Here is an 18,079-nt window from a genome sequence, read left to right as displayed (position 1 = left end):
AGATATTTCCCAGTGGACCTATATGTCAGAATAATACACAAACAAACAAACAAAAATAGCCATCAGGTTATATTCCATAATCTGTTGTTTATAAGTAAAACAACAACAGCAACAACAATAAATTTTTAAAAACCTAGCGTAATCTAAGGGACTACTGATGTTCAGATGAATGTTGCTTCACCACAAGGGATGTTGGGATACTGGCTGCTTCCTTAAACCGCTCTAAAGCAGGGCCCAACCTGGGCCCAGCAGTCTGCGCATTGACCCTCAAAGGGGCTCTGCTTGGCTGCACTAAGTTTATTTAAAGAAATAGAAGCTCAATGCCTTGGTGGAGATAGGGGCGTCCCCACTCTCATTTTCGGGATTTCTGCTCATCCCTTATTATCTTGCCCTGGCCACTTCCCATGCTCATGAACTGTAAGGAAGGGTGGGGTGAAGTACATGAGCTGGGAAGCCAGACAGCCTGGGTTTAAATTCTGATTTCATGACTTGCTGTCTTTGGGGCTTCGGGTAGTTAACTTCTGTGTTTCATTTCCTCTGTAAAATGGGGCTCATAATAGACTCTAGTTTATGGGGTTATGACAGGATTAAATAAATTGATATTTGTATAGAGCTTAGAACAGTAAGCATATGGTAAATATTCAGTAAATGTTTGCTATTATTACTTGCTGTCTGGCTCCCATGTTAAGGTTAAGGAATTATAAAAACCATTAAATTGTAAAAGCCAAAAAAACAAAAAGGATTATAAAACTGAATCAAGAAGAAATAGATAATTTGAACAGACCATTCACTAGAAATGAAATAGATTATGAAGTGAAGAATACTCCCTGCAAACAAAAGTCCAGGACCAGATGGCTTCACTGGGGAATTCTAACAAACATACAAAGAAGAGCTCATACCAGTCCTTCTCAAACTCTTCCAAAAGATGAAAGAGGAGAGAACACTCCTAAAGGCATTCTGTGAAGCCACCACCAGCCTGATATGAAAACCAGACAAAGATAATACCAAAAAAGAAAGCTACAGGCCAGTATCTTTAATGAATATAGATGCAAAAATTCTCAGCAAAAGATTAGCAAACTGAATCCAACAACACATAAAAAAAATCATACACCATGATCAAGTTGGATTCATCCCAAGGTCACAAGGATGGTTCAACATAAGCAAATCAATCAGTGTTGGATATCACATTAACAAAAGAAAGCTTAAAACCACATGATCATTTCAATAGATGCAGAAAAAGCACTTGATAAAATTCAACATCCATTCATGATAAAACCTCTTACCAAAGTGAGTATAGAGGAAACATATCCCAACATAATAAAGGCTATTTATGGGGGAGGGTATAGCTCAGTGGTAGAGTGTGTGCCTCACATGCATGAGGTCCTGGGTTCAATCCCCAATACCTCCCTCAAAAAGTATAAATAAACCTAATTACCTCGCCCACCAAAAAAAAAAAAAACCTAAAAAAAAAAAAAAAAAAAAGAAAAAAAGAAAAAAAAGGCTATATATGAAAAACCCAGAGCCTGGCTGCTAAAATCTGGAACAAGACAAGGATGCCCACTCTCACCACTTCTATTCAACATAGTATTGCAAGTCCTAACCATAGAAATCAGACAAGAAAAAGAAGTAAAAGGTATCCAAATCAAAAGGGGTATATGCAGATGATTGATACTATATATAGAAAACTACTAGGACTGAGAAATGAATTCAGTAGGTAGCAGGATACAATTAACATGCAGAAATCTGTTGTATTTCTTTACACTAACAATGAAATATCAGAAAGGGAAGGTAAATAAATAATCTCTTTTTAAAATCACATTAAAAAATACTTAGGAATGAACCTGACCAAAGAGGTAAAAGAATTTTATGCTAAGAATTATAAAACATTTATAAAGAAAATTGGAGTTGATTTTAAAAAATGGAAAGATATCCCATGCCCTTGGATTGGAAGAATTAATATTGTTTAAATGGCCATACTACCCAAAGCAATCTGCAGATTTAATGTGATCCCTATCAAGTTATCCAGGACATTTTTCACAGAACTAGAATAATTCTAAAATTCATATGGAACCATGAAAGACCCAGAATTGCCAAAGCAATCCTGAGGAAAAAGAACAAAGCTGGAGGCATAACCCTTCCAGACATCAAACAATACTATAAAGCTGCAGTAATCAAAACAGCATGGTGTTGGCATAAAAACAGATATATTGTTCAATGGAACAGAATAGACCAGAAATAAACCCACACATCTATGGTCAATTAATCTTTGACAAAGGAGGCAAGAATATACAATGGAGAAAAGACAATCTCTTCAGCAAGTGGTGTTAGGAAAGCTGCACAGCTGCATGTAAGTCATTGAAGTTAGAACACTCCCTTACACCATACACAAAAATAAACTCAAAATGGCTTAAAGACTTAAACATAAGTCAAGACACCATAAAAATCCTAGAGGAGATCAAAGGCAAAACATTCTCTGACGTAAATCACAGCACTGTTTTCTTAGGTCAGTCTCCTTAGGTAATAGAAATAAAAGCAAAAATAAACAAATGGGACCTAATCAAATGTATAAGCTTTTGCCAGCAAAGGAAACCATAAACAAAAGAAGAGACAGCCTACAGACTGGGAGAAAATATTTGCAAACAATGTGACCAACAAGGGCTTAATTTCCAGAATACACAAGAGCATGGATATAAGAAATGGTAGAATCACAGGAAAACTGAAGGGCCACCTCAAGGCTGGCATTTCCCCCTTGGACCTGGGCATGCAGCAGACACACAGGCCTGTGGCCAGGTAGCTCTTCCCTCTGGCCAGGCTTCTGTTACACAAGGTGTTCTCTCTCCTTTGTGCGGTGATTCATTATGCAAGCTGCAGCATGAGGCAAAGCCTTCAGAACTAGGTGAAGAGTCTCCACATTCCTGCTTTTTATACTTTCCAGGAGGCACAAAGGAATTCCGGTCAGGGAAGGGGGTTCTGGAGCCCAAGAGGGACTCCACAGATTGGAGAGCTTTGGAAGCAATGCCTGAAAACCGTATTTGGTGGAGCAGTGTCACAGACAAAATGAAGAGGATGGGGAATGGGGGAGGCCCCTCACTGTCCAGACACGACAAGCCAGTTCACACCCTGACTTTAGGGAAGAAAGATTCCCCACACTGGAGGACGAAAGTGCCAACCCTCAGCAGGCAGCTACATGCTCCAAAATCATGATGGTGTTTACCAGGGCAGAGGGGCTGGATGTTTGGGCACAACAGAGGCCATGTTTCCATCCATGGTATTGATTGGGCTACCCTGAGAGGATGACTCTGTGGATAGGGTCCCAGGCCTGGGGACCTTCTTCACCCGAGAAAAATACCAGAAGACATAAAAAAAAAAATTATTAATTGAACTGTACATAGCTCAGTGGTAGAGTGCATGCCTAGCATGCACAAAGTCCTGGGTTCAATCCCCACTACCTCTGTTTAAAATAAATAGATGAACAAACAAATAAATCCTAAAATTACCTCCCTCCCATTAAAAAAACATTAAGAGAAACAAACTATAGACCTGAAAATGGTCAAAATGGTCGATTTTATATTCTCCATTACCACAGTTAAAAACAAAGTATTAAAATAATACATGCCCAGTGTAGACAATTTGAAAAATTAAAAAAGATTGAAAGAAACAAAATGATCCATAGTCCTTCCTTCTAACATTTTGGTAATTTCCTTTTCTTCTTTTTATATGCAAATTGCCTATAATGTGTGTGGTTTGGGGGGGTAACATTATTATTTGAGCATATTCGTCATTAAGTATTGTTTGAAAGTATCATTTTAATGGAGTCAAAGTGGTTCATTTTATGAATTCATCAAATTGTATTTGATTGTCTTAGTGGCTATTTAGGCTGTTTCCAATATTTTGCAGACAAAAATAATAATCAGCGTTAAACATGTTTTTGTTTAATAGATCTTTTGAAAGTGTAAACATTTTTGTTTCTTCCTCTTTCATCCTAGTCAGAGCCTATACTTCCTTAAATGCTAGCTCAGGTCTGGCCTCTACTCTGAAACCTTCCCTGAGCTCATCAGCCTGCAAAACTCCCTTTATTCTCTCATTTCAGTTGCATTAATTCATCCATCCATTCATTCATTAAATATCATTTAATGGCATCAAGTAGGTATACATAAATGTTCATCAAATAATAATTTTTCTCTCATAGTGTGATTACTTATATAATAATTATGGCTAACGTCCATTGAGTACTTACTCTGTGCTGACATTTAAAAATATTAGTTTACACTGGGTTATCTGATTTCATCTTTTGCAATACTATTGATGTTTTACCTTTGGGAAGGTTGTGACTGGCACAGAGACACTAAGTAACTTGCCCAAGCTTGCTCAGCTATTCCTTGGGTGACCTGTGATTCAATTCCAGTTACTGTGGCTCCAGAGTCCATTAATTGTATTAAGAATTATATATGTTTCTCAGCCAGACTGTTGTAGGGGCTAGAGATGGAAGAGTGAGCAAAGCAAATACACCTCCTGTAGTATAGAGCTTACTTACAGCCTGGGTGCCCCTCTAAGTTTTGGATCATAAAGGTCTTGAGCTGCTCCTTCATGGCTGTCTGTGGGTAACTCTTGCTTCTGCATCCTGTGAGCCCCTGCAGGGCTGGGGCCCTGTCTCCTGCCTTCCACCCTCAAGAAGCACATAGCTAGTGCCCAAGGGTTGCTCAGTAATGCCTTTAAACTGGTGGATGGGAGGTAGCAAAAAGAGATCTGAGCATCTAGAGTCCAGATTTTCTTTGTGCTCCATCACTGTGCCACGCAGGGGTGGTTTCTCTGGTGTCTCGTGAGGGAAAAAAGATCATCTTTGACATCCTACAAGTGTAGTAAAATCTCCCAGGAATACCTTAGGTTTTTCTCACATGATGGAGAGCAACCACTAGCACAAGACCTCCTGTGCCCTCCAGCTCTCTGATTCAGCCCGAGATTTATAATTTCAGGGCTAAACATGAGAAAGTTGTCTTCATGTTGCTTCTCTTTCAACATGCCTGGATGTGAGCAGGTGTCTTTAGAAGCTAAACAGCAGTGCTGATTTTCTCGCAGACCTGTGTCTTTTTTATAAAGTAGGTATCTGAGTCTGTTTGGGCTCCTGTAACAAAATACCATAGATTGGATGGCTTATTGAGAACAGAAATTTCTCATAGTTCTGGAGGCTGAGGTCCGTGATCAAGGCACTGGCAGATTCAGTGTCTGATGTGGGCCCGCTGTCTGGTCCAACAATGTTCATCTTTTTGCTGTGTCTTTGTGTGGTAGAAAGGCCAAGGGAGCTTTTCAAGCAGGTTTCTTAGGTGCACTGATCCCATTCATGATGACTGTACCCTCATGACCTAATCACCCTCCTCCCCAAGACCTCCTAATATCATCCCTTTGGGCATTAATAGGCTTTTTTTCAACATACGAATTTGGGCAGGGGACTCAAGCATTCAAGCTGTAACAGTAGATAATCATAATTACAATGTTTACTTCTTAAAGGGATTAAAAGAAGAAAAAGAAGAAAATGAAGGAAGAGGAGGAGGCCTCTTACATAAGACCATAAACATTTGTGTGTGTTTTTAAAATTGGCCATACGTTAAAAAAAAGTGTTGGTTTTTCATGTTTTTTGATTGGGTTCACGTCTAATAATTATAATAGCTTCCATCTTTTGAGTACCCATTAGATGCCTGGCATAACAGCATTATTGCTGATCCTTCAAGGACCCCCGTTTCATAGGCTCAGAGGGCTTAATGGCCTTTCTAAATGCCACCTGCCTAGCAAAAGGCAGCAAACTCTACTTTGCTCAGTCTCAAAGCCTGTTGAAGTGCCTCCACAGTGGAGTTAGCTACTGTTTTAATAGTTATTTAGGGAATGAGCTGCCTCATCAACACGGTGGAGAGGCACACCGCAGAGGCACGGCCCTTTTGGAATTTTATTAAAGACCTCAGAGGGGATCAGAGAGGAAAATGTCAGCTAAGAGGAGCACGTCTATTTCCTGCCATGGATGGAGCCAGGAGGGACCCCCACTGCTTTATCCCTGTGATCTTGGATCCAAGTTTGGGAAATGGCTAAGTGAGGAGAAAGCTATCTGAACTGATTCAGATCACCTCTCTGAATCCATTACAGGAAAATTTGTTCTGATCTGTGGATTTATTTTTTTAAGACAAAGAGGGTTTCTACGAAATACTGAATACATTTAATTTGAAAGGGTATTCAGCTATACATTTAATGAGTGAAAAAAAACATGGTTCAGGAAATTCTCCAAGTGTAATAAGACTTTAGAGAAGGAAGAGACTTTTTTTTTTATTTTGTGGGATGGGGGTGGCAGGTAATTAGGTTTCTTTCTTTCTTCCTTTAAATGGAGGTACTGGGGATTGAACCCAGGACCTCAGCACCCACTCTACCACTAAGCTATATCCTCCCCCTCAGGAAGAGATCGTTTTGGACTCAAAGTTTCCTGGAGAAGCTCAGGATTGAATGAGACCTTAGAGGAGATATTGTGTTCATGCAGGCAGAGCGAGATGAATGGGGCATTTTGAAGGAATGAAAAGGTATAAGCAAGTCCTAGTGGAAAGATAATGGGGAGATGAGTCAGGTCACCCTCACATCACTTTGCCTCCAAGGAAAAACTGATGAGCATAGTGGTTAAAGAGTGGCTTTGAAGTCATATACGTGTTGGTTCAATTCCCTGCTCTGCCAGTTACGAGACACATGGCCTTTGGCCAATTATTCAAACTCCTTAAGCCTCTGTTATCTCCTTTCCAAATACATTTAATGGTGCACACTGCACCAGGTCTTTGTGAGGATTTACTACCATATGGTTTAGTTCCTGATTCAGTAATTTGAGGAAGTCACTATTATCTCCCAGATCATTCTGGAATACCCAGATCCTAATCTTAACATGCTCTATTTCACCTCAGTAATCAAGTGGTAAGAACTACCATCTCTTCTATCTCCTGAGATGCAAGAAGCAGTAAAGCCTCCTCGTTAGAAAAAAAGAAAAAAAAAGAAAAAAAAAGAAGCAGTAAAGCCACCTCCCCCTCTTGGCCAAAACCCTGGGGTGAAGGAAATGTATTATCAGAGGTCTAGCTTCACACAAATCTATCTCAAAAGAGGGACTTCCTTCTTCCCAACCACAATAACAACATGCCACAGGCTTCTGGCCATTCTCTACAATCTCCATTTATCACTTTATATGTTTTGCTTAGCCCTTTGAAGAGACAGGCTGAAAAGCCAGCCTAATGGTCCCTGACCACTGAGGGAAGGCGGGCGATAATGAGCGGCCCCGATCCCTCCCAGGGGCCTCCTTACGGGAGGCTGGACTACAGCCGTTTCTGCTTTTTCTCAAGTCTCTGGTTCTCTCTATGCTTTCTGGGCTGCCCTGTGTCCCCTTACTGGCATTTACAACAGAGTCAGAAGATGTGGATGTAGTCCAGCCCCTGCCACTTACTATCTAGGTGCTCCTGGGCAGGACATTTGGGTCTCCAGGTCTCAGTTGATTTATTTGTAAAATAGAGATCAATTGAAAGACGTATTAGGAAAGTGCCTTGGAAGTTCTCTAAGTGCGAAACGCCTATTTCAGTGGGTAGGTTAAAATCAAACAGGTGCGCTGTGCCCCTTTCTCCTAACCCAACCACCAGATGAGTCCCAGATTCTGCAAATAAAAATCCCTCCTGAATGTGGACTTGTGACTTTGCATCTCTTTTGGGCAAGGAAATGCGCTTCCTAGTATTCATACTTCCTGTAAGTTTGAGGAAGGCATCCCAGAGGAGCTGCCAAAGAGAGATGATAGATGCTGTCCCTTGCCTCCCTGGAATTACAGTCCATTTGACGGGATCCCAAGCCAATGCTGATACAACACTTTGAATACAATAATGTGTACTTAATACAAGTGCCTGTGTTCCCCATCCCCAAATGCTCACACACAAACACACACACACACACACATCTTCTGCCTAGGTGGGCCTGCCCTGGCGTTGTTGCCTTCTGGATGGAGTCATTCTGAGTCCTTCAAGGTCATGGCCTTGTGATGCTCTAAGCCATTTAGGTTAGACAGGTGCAGGCTGTTATTAGCTTTATTGACCACCTGCTTGCTAATTAATGAACTAGATAGTCGAGAGCTTTATGACAGCCCCCAAGGCTGTGATGGCTAATGCTGCATCATTCAGAGGCTACTCCCCGCACTGAACTTTGTCAGTGTTCCCAACTGATTATTAATTGCCCACACACTTAGACCTTAGCAGAGGTAGTTACTGGTTAATTCAGATCACCAATCTCCCCACCAGCTCCCGGTAGGGGAATGCTACAGCTCTACACTTAGGTTTCTCATGGGAAGCTGCTGAAGGTTTTGCACTGAACCCTATACAAAGAGGGGTTGGAAAATTGAAGGAGGTTCCCAGGAGGCATCTGAACATTAGGAACTACCCTAGCCATGGGGAAATATGACCTGGGAAAGGTTATTGCCCAGCTAGTAATGATCAGTTAACTATTGGTGATGATGGTCAATGAGATAGTGGCTGAGGCTACACCAAGTCTCAGCAGTCTAAAGCTCATAATCCTTTGGCAAAGGGTTCCTTGCTTGAGGCTCCACCGGTCGTGGAGTGTTACATGCTCAGGCATGGTTGGCGGCTTTTTACCTGTGAAGGAGCTTCTCTGGGACAACCTAGAAAAAGCCCGAGAAGTAACCCAGTGATTTGTCGGCAAATCCTACTGATCATCAACATTGCCTGGGGAGCGTGCTAACAATTACAGATACCCAGGATCCAACCCCAGCACCACTAGGGGGAGAATAGAATTTGTACTTTAAATGATTTCTGTAGGTGATTCCAAAGGTCAGCCAAGTTTGGAAACAACTTATTTAGTCCAATTGCCCTCATGTCATAAAAATAGTAAAGGTAAGTGTGCTGGCTGAGGTCTAGAAGCTAAATCGTGAGAACTGGGAGTAGAGTTCAGTCCGTTGATTCCTAGATTGGTGCCCTGTGTGATGTGTAGCTTTTCTTTCATTGAATATCAGCTGTCTTTGGGGGAGAGATGCATAAAATAAACGTGGCTGAATCACAACAAACAGTGGCATAACCCTTTGGGTGTCCGAGTCACCAGGACCTAACACTGGCCACTAGCCTGCTGTCAGGAATTAGATGCCTCTGTTCAGAATCCATCTTCACCACTTATTGTTTGTGTGACCCTGGTTGTTCCTTACTTCTTAGTTTCCTTGTCTATAAAATATGAATAATAAAATTAATAGTATCACCCTAGTAGGGTTACTGCACAAGTTCAATGACAATATTTGAAAAGTGCTTGATGTAACACCTGGCAGGTAAGTGCTCAGTAACCGTTAGCTTTATTTTCTGAGCATTTACAGTGTGCTGACACTATACGCAGAGCTCAGTGGCTCAGTGGCCGCCATTCCTAAGGTCCCACCCTTCTGTGGGGCAGGCATTCTTTTTTAATGGAAGTACTGGAGATTGAACCCAGGACCTTGTGCATGCTAAGCACGCATGAAGCAGGCATTCTTGATCAAAGCCTTCCCAAGGAGGAGGTGAGGGAGGACCGACCGAGCTTGGACCTTCTGCTGCATTGGTCATTTGAAATTAGGCATTCTGGAACCTCTGTCCACACGGGTGATAGGTAGAAATATATCGTGGTGAAAGCATCCTCTCAGTGGTAACAATTGTGAAATTTTTGTAAATCTGACTAAAGCTCCTTGAGGGTGGAACCTGTCCTTTTTTCATCTTGGTGTCTTCTATTCGTCTGGGTGTTCCCTGACCTAGTCTAGACACTTTCTCGGCCCACAGGGCTCAATAAATGTTCGTCAAGTAGAATTAAATATCATCTCTTGAAGTTCATCAGATGCTACTTCCCAAGAAACATTTTTCTCCTGGATCATTTATCCTGACTTTCTTAATTCTTCATGCCTTATTTTGGCATTCAAGTCCCTTCACAATGGACTTTCAATCCACTTTTTCTTCTGTTATGCATGCAGTAAATGGTTTATTGCAAGACTATTTATCAGAGTGGAAAAATTGAAAATGACCTTAATGTCCAGTGGCAGAAGAATGGTTGAATAATTCATGCTGCACTCATATATTGCTAATAGCTATCGTTTACCTTGTGCTTACCATGTATTGTCCTAAGCATTTTTCATGCAATTAATTCGTTTAATCTTTAGAACCACTTTGTGAAGTAGATACTACTATTCTTATTTTACAAGTAAGGTAACAGAGCCAGAGAGGTTAATTAATTTGTCCAAGGTCACACAGTTAGGAGCTAGCAGAGTCAGGATTCAAACAGGCAGCCTGACTCCAGAGTCAGTACTCTCAAGCCACTAAACTGTCTTTCAGCCAACAAACAGTACAATAAGCCACTAATAACTTGCCTAAGAATGTTTGCCTTGCACCTAGTAAGGGCTGAAGTGAATGAATACATTTATTGTTCGATCTACATAGGAACTGCATATGATCTACTGTAAATAGGATACAAAAGCCGGATATCCCTTATATGCATTATGATCTCAACTCAATGGAAAGAAAATTGTACAGGAAACAACTGGGAGAAAACAGGTCAAAAGGTTAATTCTGCTTGTGGCTGATGGGATGACAATTTCCGCCCTGTCCCCGACCCTACCATCCCCACCTTTTGCCTCTTTATACTTGTCTGACTTTTCTAAATTTCCTAGAGCAAATTTTATCTTTAAAATCAGAAAAAAAAAAAGCAACTATTAAAAATAGATGTTTAAAAACATGAGGCTGTACAGAGGCAGGTTTGGGACAAATCACCAATAGGCATCAATCACTGTTCCCCCCACCCCCAAACGACTTGTTAATTTCAAACATTTCAGTGGCCCACAAGCTCTCTTGTGCAAAGTCTGATCATTCCTGTAGGTTATTCTGAAGGTCATTCTCAGGTCTTAAACACACAGGAAGCAGCTTCCACTTTGGTTCCGGTACAAGTCCCTTGGGAAAAACCAATTTCCTGGACCTTTTTGAGGGAATTCATTGCAAGCATCTTTGAGTCCTCAGAGTTCCTTTGCTCCTGTATTTCCTGCCATTGCCGGTGCATCTGGCTTTCTGGGCATAGTTTTTGAGTTTTGCCCTCAGGGCAGCAAGAGCAACAGTTTGGGCAGCTGCAGCCTATGAAGTGTCACCAATAGTTTGACAGGCTTGGCCAGTCTTTTGCAGCCTTGGGGACAGATGCAGTATGAAGGAAAGAGGCCTTGGTTTCAAGGCACAGCTCAACACTCACTAGTGGGCTTTAAGCATCTCATTTATCTCTGCGCCTCAGAGTTTTCATCTGTAAATGAGGATAATAAAGAGGCACACCGACCTCACAGGTCATTGGGAGCCTGAAGAGGGCTCAAGTCGGCGAATGCATATGCAAGCCATTTGCAAAAGTAAAGGTCTATCGTCCTGTGAATTTTTCCTTCCTCCCTCCCTCCCTCCCTTCCTCTCTTTCTTTCTGGAGCTTCCTTCCCACTTTCTTATATCTTTTGGAGTCACTGAGAAAGGCTAATTAAAATTAATTACAGGTTAAATTAATTAACATTAAAATTAAGGGTGGCATCTACAGAGGAGGACCTGGGAAGGGGGTAAGGGCTGGAAGAGCATCACAGGAGGGCGAGGGGTGTTGAGGAGGAGAGGATGACTGGCAGGAGCAGAACTTTGGGGAGAGGGGTGTTGTAAGCAAGTATCTAGAAAGTCTTGCCTCAAGATGTTTGGGTTACCATTTTGTCTCCTTAAGAAAACTTCTTTAAAGACGTCTCTCACTTTTTAATGTTCTTCGAGTGAGATTTGTAGACATTCCCTTAGCTCCCAAGCATTAATCTCCTGCTAAGACTGGCCTTAAGGCAGGAACAGGAGAAGGAGCTCAAGATGACTTAGGCACTCTAGGGTTCTAGAATGATACTCCTTCCTAAAGTGAGGATTAAATGAGAACATGCACAGGGACTGCCTTGCACACAGGAAATGGTCAGTACATGGCAATTATAATTATTATGAACCAAGAGATAATTTGCTAAAATAAAACATAGGCAATTTAGAATAGAGACTTGGTTTCTCTTTTTATCTTCTAGGACAGAGCCAGACAGAAGCTGACAGGGTAATGTACAGTCCAACCACCCATGCGCCCACACGTGTCCATTTCTCCCCTGTCCTGATCACACCAGGCCCGTTCCCCACTCTGAGGTCATAGAGCCACCAGGCCACTGCTTGCTGTACCAGCCGTTTCCTCGTCTTGTGGCTGTGGTCCTCTCACGAGGCCTGTCTCTAGTGTCCAGCCTCTGCCCTCTAGTGTTCTTTCCCCTGGCCCCATTCCCTGCTCCACTGGCCCATCCATGTAGGGACAGCAGGAGCAGTCCCTGGTGCTTAAAGTAGAGATGCTGTTACTCTATTTCTATTTTCTGACTTGGGTTCTACAGACTTAGATGTGTCTGAGTATCTTCATCTTTGAAATTGGCAGCACTGAGGCCCAAGTCAGGGGATGCAGATAGACCACAGAGCAGTTCCTTTAACCTTGAGCGCCTTTATAATGAACAATAGGTGCTGAAAGGTGCAGAGAAGAACTGGGAAGGCTAAGGGTCTTTTTTTTTAATTGAAATATAGGCGATTTACAAGGTTGTGTTCATTTCTGGTGTACAGCACAGACATTCAATTACATATATATATATATATATATTTTCTTTTCAATATGTTATTACAAGGTATTGAAATAGTTCTCTGTGCTCCACAGTAGGACTTTGTTATTTATCTATTTTATATATAGTATTTAGTACCTGCAAACCCCAAACTCCCAATTTATCCCTCCTCTCTCCTCCCCCTGGTAACCATACGTTTGCTTTCTATGTCTGTAAGTCTGCTTCTGTTTTGTAAATAAGTTCACTTGTGTTTCCTTCCTTCCTTTCTTTCAAGGTTTCACATTAAGGGTATCTAAGGGTTTTGGTGAGCGTCTACAGCGGGGTGATGAATGGTTTAGAAGGGCATTTCCAACTGTGTGCATCTCTTTTCTTCCTCCCACCAGATTCTGTAATAACCTCCACTTCAAGAGTGCTATGAAAATATTCTTTGCAAGTGGATTGTTGTAAATGAACATTAAAAAGTAGGGCATTATTTGTATTAGCCAGTAAACTGCCTAAAGTGATGCGTGAGAAAGGCATCACCTAAAATATTATTCATGGGCAAAGGCTGAGGTCAGCGCAGGGCAGGGGGAGTTAGTATTCATACTGCTAAGGAAAACCAGCTGTCAAGGCAGAGGCCTCAGAGACAATGGGTGAAGGAGGCTCATAAACAGGCTGGGGAGGACAGGATGGTCCCCCACACTGTGGTCCAGCCTCCTGCCTCTGACTTCTCGGGTAGGAGGCCCCAACTGAAGACATAGCCACCTTGAGCGAATAATCCACAGCTGCTCCCCATCTAGAAACTGGCCAGGGGTGCCCCTGCTTACCTGCTCATCTGCCTCGGAGCCCCAGGAACTTCTTGGGCTTATGTCATCCATGGTCACCTTGGTCCTGTGAGCCAAGAATCCAGAGTGAGCCTGTCCGTTGTCTTTCCCATCATTTGGCTGGAGTTCTTCTGGGGAAAAGAACTGTGGAGTGGGGACTAGACCACCTTCTAGAAAAGCCTCTCCTCTGTTTCTTATTCTCGGTTCTTAAGTAGTGTTGACACACAAGTGATGCTGAGGACAGAAACGATTAAGGCTTTCAATGAATGCAGAAGAGGGTTCAAATTCTAGCTCTTCCATTTCCTAGGTGACTTCAAATTCCTCATCCATAAAGTGGGGTAAAGGCGACCATCTGTCTTATGACGAGGAGAGACAATAGAGTAAGCAAAGTGCTTCTGCTCCCCAGATGGTAGCCCTGGTTTGGACATTCTGCTTTCATTCCCTCTGGCCTTGCCACAGCACCTGCTGTACTTTCACTGATGTCAGTGTCCATACTGGTCTCTGCTCCTGTCATCCATTTTCCAGGATGCTCGCTGTCAGAGGAATTGGTGTAAAACATAAAGAGGTCTGTCATGCCCCTGCGCAAGATCTTAAGTTTCCAGTTTTCTCAGGATAAAGTCTGTGCAGCACCCTCCCGGAAACAGTCTTGTAAGAGTCTGTCTGCTTCTCCTCGTTAACTCACACATTTTACTGTTCTGAGCACCTTCTATTTGCCAGATCTACAGTGTGAGGCACTTACACAAGAACAGACAGCTAGGTGGTCATGGAGATGTGAATTCACTCTGCTTTTCATCCTTTCCAATTGGAGCTCTTTGTACTGAGATTTCTTTGTACCATATATATTAACTGTAATGCAACAGATAACCTTTCATTTATTTTTTTTTAATGCTTGTTCTCATAGGGGTTTAGAGAGACTATTTTCAAACTAGTACAAATATTTAATAAATACCATCTGGCAATTTCCTAATCAATAGACTATATTGCACAACAAATCACCTCACATCTTTCAGAAAGAAAAAACCATGAAATTCGATTAATAAAGACATCACTCTCTGAATTAGGACACAATTAAAATTTGTTTTGAATATTTCTTTTAGGGGAGGGGACACACTTCTACTCAATCCTCAGCAGCTGCAAAGGGCCAGCAGTGGGAGCAAGAGGGGTCCAGGACTTGGAGTCGGGGGGGAAGCAGTGTTTGGAAGAAGGATGTTGGGGATGAGATGAGGAATGCCACCTCCCCTTTCCCAGGATGGTGGTGGGGAGAGGCCACCTCGATTTGGAAAGAAAGCCCTGGTCCTGGGTTTGGAGCACTCCAGTGTGTACAGAACTTTGTGTTCCCAGGGGACTCAGACTACTTTCCACTCTCCCTGTCTCCCCTCCCCTACCACAGAGCCAGATGCCAAGTGGGCCCTCGATAGACCTTTGGGAGATGATTATTGTCTCTGGTAATCATATACTCTCTAAGGAGGACTGCAATGGTGACCAAGGCACCTTCTGGCCCTACTACAGGGCGGTTTTCTGTCTTAGGAAAGTGGTTCTGGGGCCACCAGCAATGGTCAGTGTGGGCGAGGGCTCTTGCTCAAAAAGTGGCTTCCTCTCACCTTTTCCTGGGAGCCTCAGATCGGCCCCAGTGAAGGAAGCAACCTCGCTCCCTTTACCACCCTACTTGAGACCTCCCACCCACCAACCTGCAGACTGCTTGCTCTGGAAATCTCCATCGGTAGGGACTCTCCGACCCTCCTTCCCTTTTGTATCTGCGGTTTTTGAGCACGCCCAACTTTGGGAGGTTCTTACCATACCCTGTGAAATAGATTTTTTTTTTTTTTTTTTTTGGTTTCATATTCTACACGAGAATTCGGGGCTTCAGAGAGGTTAAGCTACTTGCTCATGGTCACACAGCCAGTCAGTAGCAGAGGCAGGATTTATAGTCTCCGCTCGCTAGGATGAAAAGCCGGAGAGTGCTGGATTCAACCCTCCGGGACCTGTGCGGCTTAGGTGGAGCCAGCATTTGAGGACCCTTGCTCCACTGCTTTGCCCCTCCCTCTTGCCCCTCGGCCAGCTCTCCTGGGGGGTGGGGAGCAGGATCCCAGCATCACGCGGGGGTTAGGTGCACCACCTAACCAGGCACCGCTAATCCCGAGGCCCGCTTGTTAGCGACCTCCAGAGGACTGGGGCGGTTTGGGGCACCGTGTGGCGGGGGTTGTAGGGGGGGACCCACTTAGCCTTCCCGACTATTTGCATAACGGAGATGGTTAGGTTCCCCCGCCCCTCCGCCACACTCTTCTTTCCTCTTTCCCGCGTCCCCTCCACCCCCCGTCCCCCGTCCCCAGCTCCTCCCCAGCAGACCCACCTTCAGTTCAGGGACTCCCGCGTGGGACTCCCAGCTCCCGGGCTCCCCGGCCGCTGCCGAACGCGGAGTCTGGAGGCATTCGGGGGAGGGGAGTCCTGGGCCGGGCCAAGCTGAGGAAGACGCCTGGGGCACTGCCTGGAGCTAACAAAGGGAACCCGCTGCCTGACGGCTGGGGCGCGGAGCGGGCGGAGCAGCCGCTTTCGGCGGCCGAGAATGCTGCGAGTGAGTAGGGTTGCGGCCGGCGGCGGCGCGGCGCGGGCCCCGGGGAGGAGCGGAGCGAAGGGGCGCAGGAGGGGAGCGGCGCGGCCCAGGGCGCGCCTAGGGTGCAGGGAATCCGCGTTAAGCACCCCTCAGCAGCCTTAGCCGCGTGGACCCGCCACCTTTTGACAGAGGGTATCTGTGGATTAATCTGGGTCGAGGGGTCGCCCTGGCTTCTCTCCGGCTCAGCCAGCCTGCGAACCACAACAAACCCACGTGCTGGCGGCCCCCGGGAACCCCACTTTCTCCACCCCATCGTCAACAGGGGAGGGAGGTGCTTTGCAGAGTCCAGGTTCCTTCAGATCTTGCCTGCTGGATTTCAGACAGACAAACGGAGGCCCGCGGCAGGGGTGGGGGCACAGGCACCATAACAAACGCACGTGCGCCCAGCCCTGGCATCTGGGCTCACCGCAAGCCCTTAGGAGCCGCCCTGCGGAACCCGGCCATTGTCTCAACTGCCGGGGAGGGAGCGGTGCTGGGGGCGCCACTTGCTGGAGGAGGACGACAGAGACATTTAAAAGGTACCACTTGGGCATCAGACCAAACTGCACGACTTAAAAAGGGAAATGTGAAACGAGAAGGAAGCTACAAAAAGATTACCTCAAGCTAAGAGTGTGTCCTCGGTGCATGATTTGATGTGACCTGGACAACCTCTCGCGTCCACCTCCCGGAGGTTTCTTAGAGATGGAGGTTGAATTAAGGGTCTGTGGGTCCTCCTCCAAAAAAAGACCGTGCCTAGCGCACCATTGTCCCTGCACCGCCTCTGCTGGGGACGGCGAGCGCCTCCTCAGCCTGCAGAAAGAACAGTCTGATTTAAACAGCGCCCAGCGCGGTCTTGGGTTTCGCTTGAGCTTTTGCCCTGTAGGTCCCCGCGTCTAGCCTGCCCTGGTGTCATTGGCCCCTTTTGGCTTGCTGTGCGTTTTTACAAAAAAGGCCAGCCTAGGCCTCTTGTTCTAGGTGGGGACGCTATTATTTTTAGTTCTATCCGAGTTCATTTGAGAGAAATTCCTAGGTCCGGAGAGGCCTCTTGTTTGTTTTGCTTTTCCTTTGCTTACGTATGCTCAGCTCAGCTTTTCGTTCATCAGACCTGTTCAGGCAGCAGTGAGATTGGGGGTGGGGTGCGGTGGGCGGGTCATGAATTGGCCTCTTAGGTGATGGTGTGGGTGCAGAAGGAAGCCGGTCAGGTGGTGGGAGTGGGTGGTGTGCGCGAAAGCCGAGGAACCGCCGCCTAAGTGTGCTTGCGGAGAGGTCGGGCTGCGGCCAGCATATTAACCTGCCCCTGGGGGTCCTCCAGCCCTGCACCTCGGTTGTTGAGGCTCTCAAGAGCATCCAGTGAGCCCCCTTATTTTACAGGCAGGGAAAGGGAGGCCAAGAGAGTTCAGCTACTTGTCCAAGTTTAAACCAAGTGAAATCAGCAACCGAGAGAGGATTGAATATGGGTCTCCAAACTCCCACACTGCACGCAGCCCTGCCGACAACCAAAGTCGGAACCCGGATTCCGTGGTTGGCTGGAAAGGCAGTGGCCTTAGGCAGAATAGAGTTAAACAAAGGAAGTAATTCAGATTGAAAGCTGCACCCTTCCATTATCCCTTTCAAGAGTTCTTTATTCATTTGAGAAAAGCTAGATTTAGTAATTCCTTACTCTCCCAGCCTTTCATAATCCTCGTTATTTCTCTTTCCTGGCTGCCGGGTCCCCTCAAGATGGACCGGGGCCAGCTGTGGAGACTTAAATGTTCTGCGTCTCATCCCGGTGCCAGGAGGCCTTTGTTTGAGCCTAAGCAGGAGGGGAAGAAAGTGTCTGCCAGGGAGCTACTCCTGAGCCGCTTGCGGCAGAACAAAGCATTGTTTTCATTGATTTTGTTTAATTAAATTTTTAAAACGAGAGTGCCTCAGAAGTAGCTACTTATTTTTGTATTTGGCAGAGGAAAAGTTGGAAAATCAAGAAAACACTTTGAGTCTTGTGTTTCCCCAAAGTCAACGTGCTGTTTCACTCTCTCCCTCTTATCTCCTAGTTACACTTGTTTCTTTTCTTAA

General features: G+C 44.7%; 1 long non-coding RNA gene and 1 other non-coding gene across 4 annotated transcripts in view; one reads left to right on the top strand and one right to left on the bottom strand.

Annotated features, from left to right (window-relative positions):
• LOC105072337 (uncharacterized) overlaps positions 1–17,042 on the bottom strand; it is a 41,864-nt gene extending 24,822 nt beyond the window's left edge. Inside the window, exons 1-2 of one of the 3 annotated variants that reach the window (XR_835618.3) lie at positions 16,646–17,042; positions 13,441–13,671 (exon numbers count right to left, since the gene is read on the bottom strand). This is a non-coding gene — a long non-coding RNA (uncharacterized LOC105072337). Of the gene's footprint in view, positions 1–13,440; positions 13,672–15,787; positions 16,486–16,645 lie in introns of those variants that run through there. The other 2 variants (XR_012507732.1, XR_012507735.1) reach the window with 2 other exon arrangements.
• Positions 1,336–1,408, top strand: TRNAV-CAC (transfer RNA valine (anticodon CAC)). Its single transcript has one exon. It is a non-coding gene; the product is annotated as a tRNA-Val (tRNA).
• Positions 17,043–18,079: the final 1,037 nt, after the last annotated feature.

Source organism: Camelus bactrianus, chromosome 1 (assembly GCF_048773025.1).
Source record: "Camelus bactrianus isolate YW-2024 breed Bactrian camel chromosome 1, ASM4877302v1, whole genome shotgun sequence".
In the NCBI taxonomy this organism is placed as follows: Eukaryota; Metazoa; Chordata; class Mammalia; order Artiodactyla; family Camelidae; genus Camelus; species Camelus bactrianus.
Note: the sequence above shows the minus strand (reverse complement) of the source record. Positions and strands in the feature narration are given on the sequence as shown.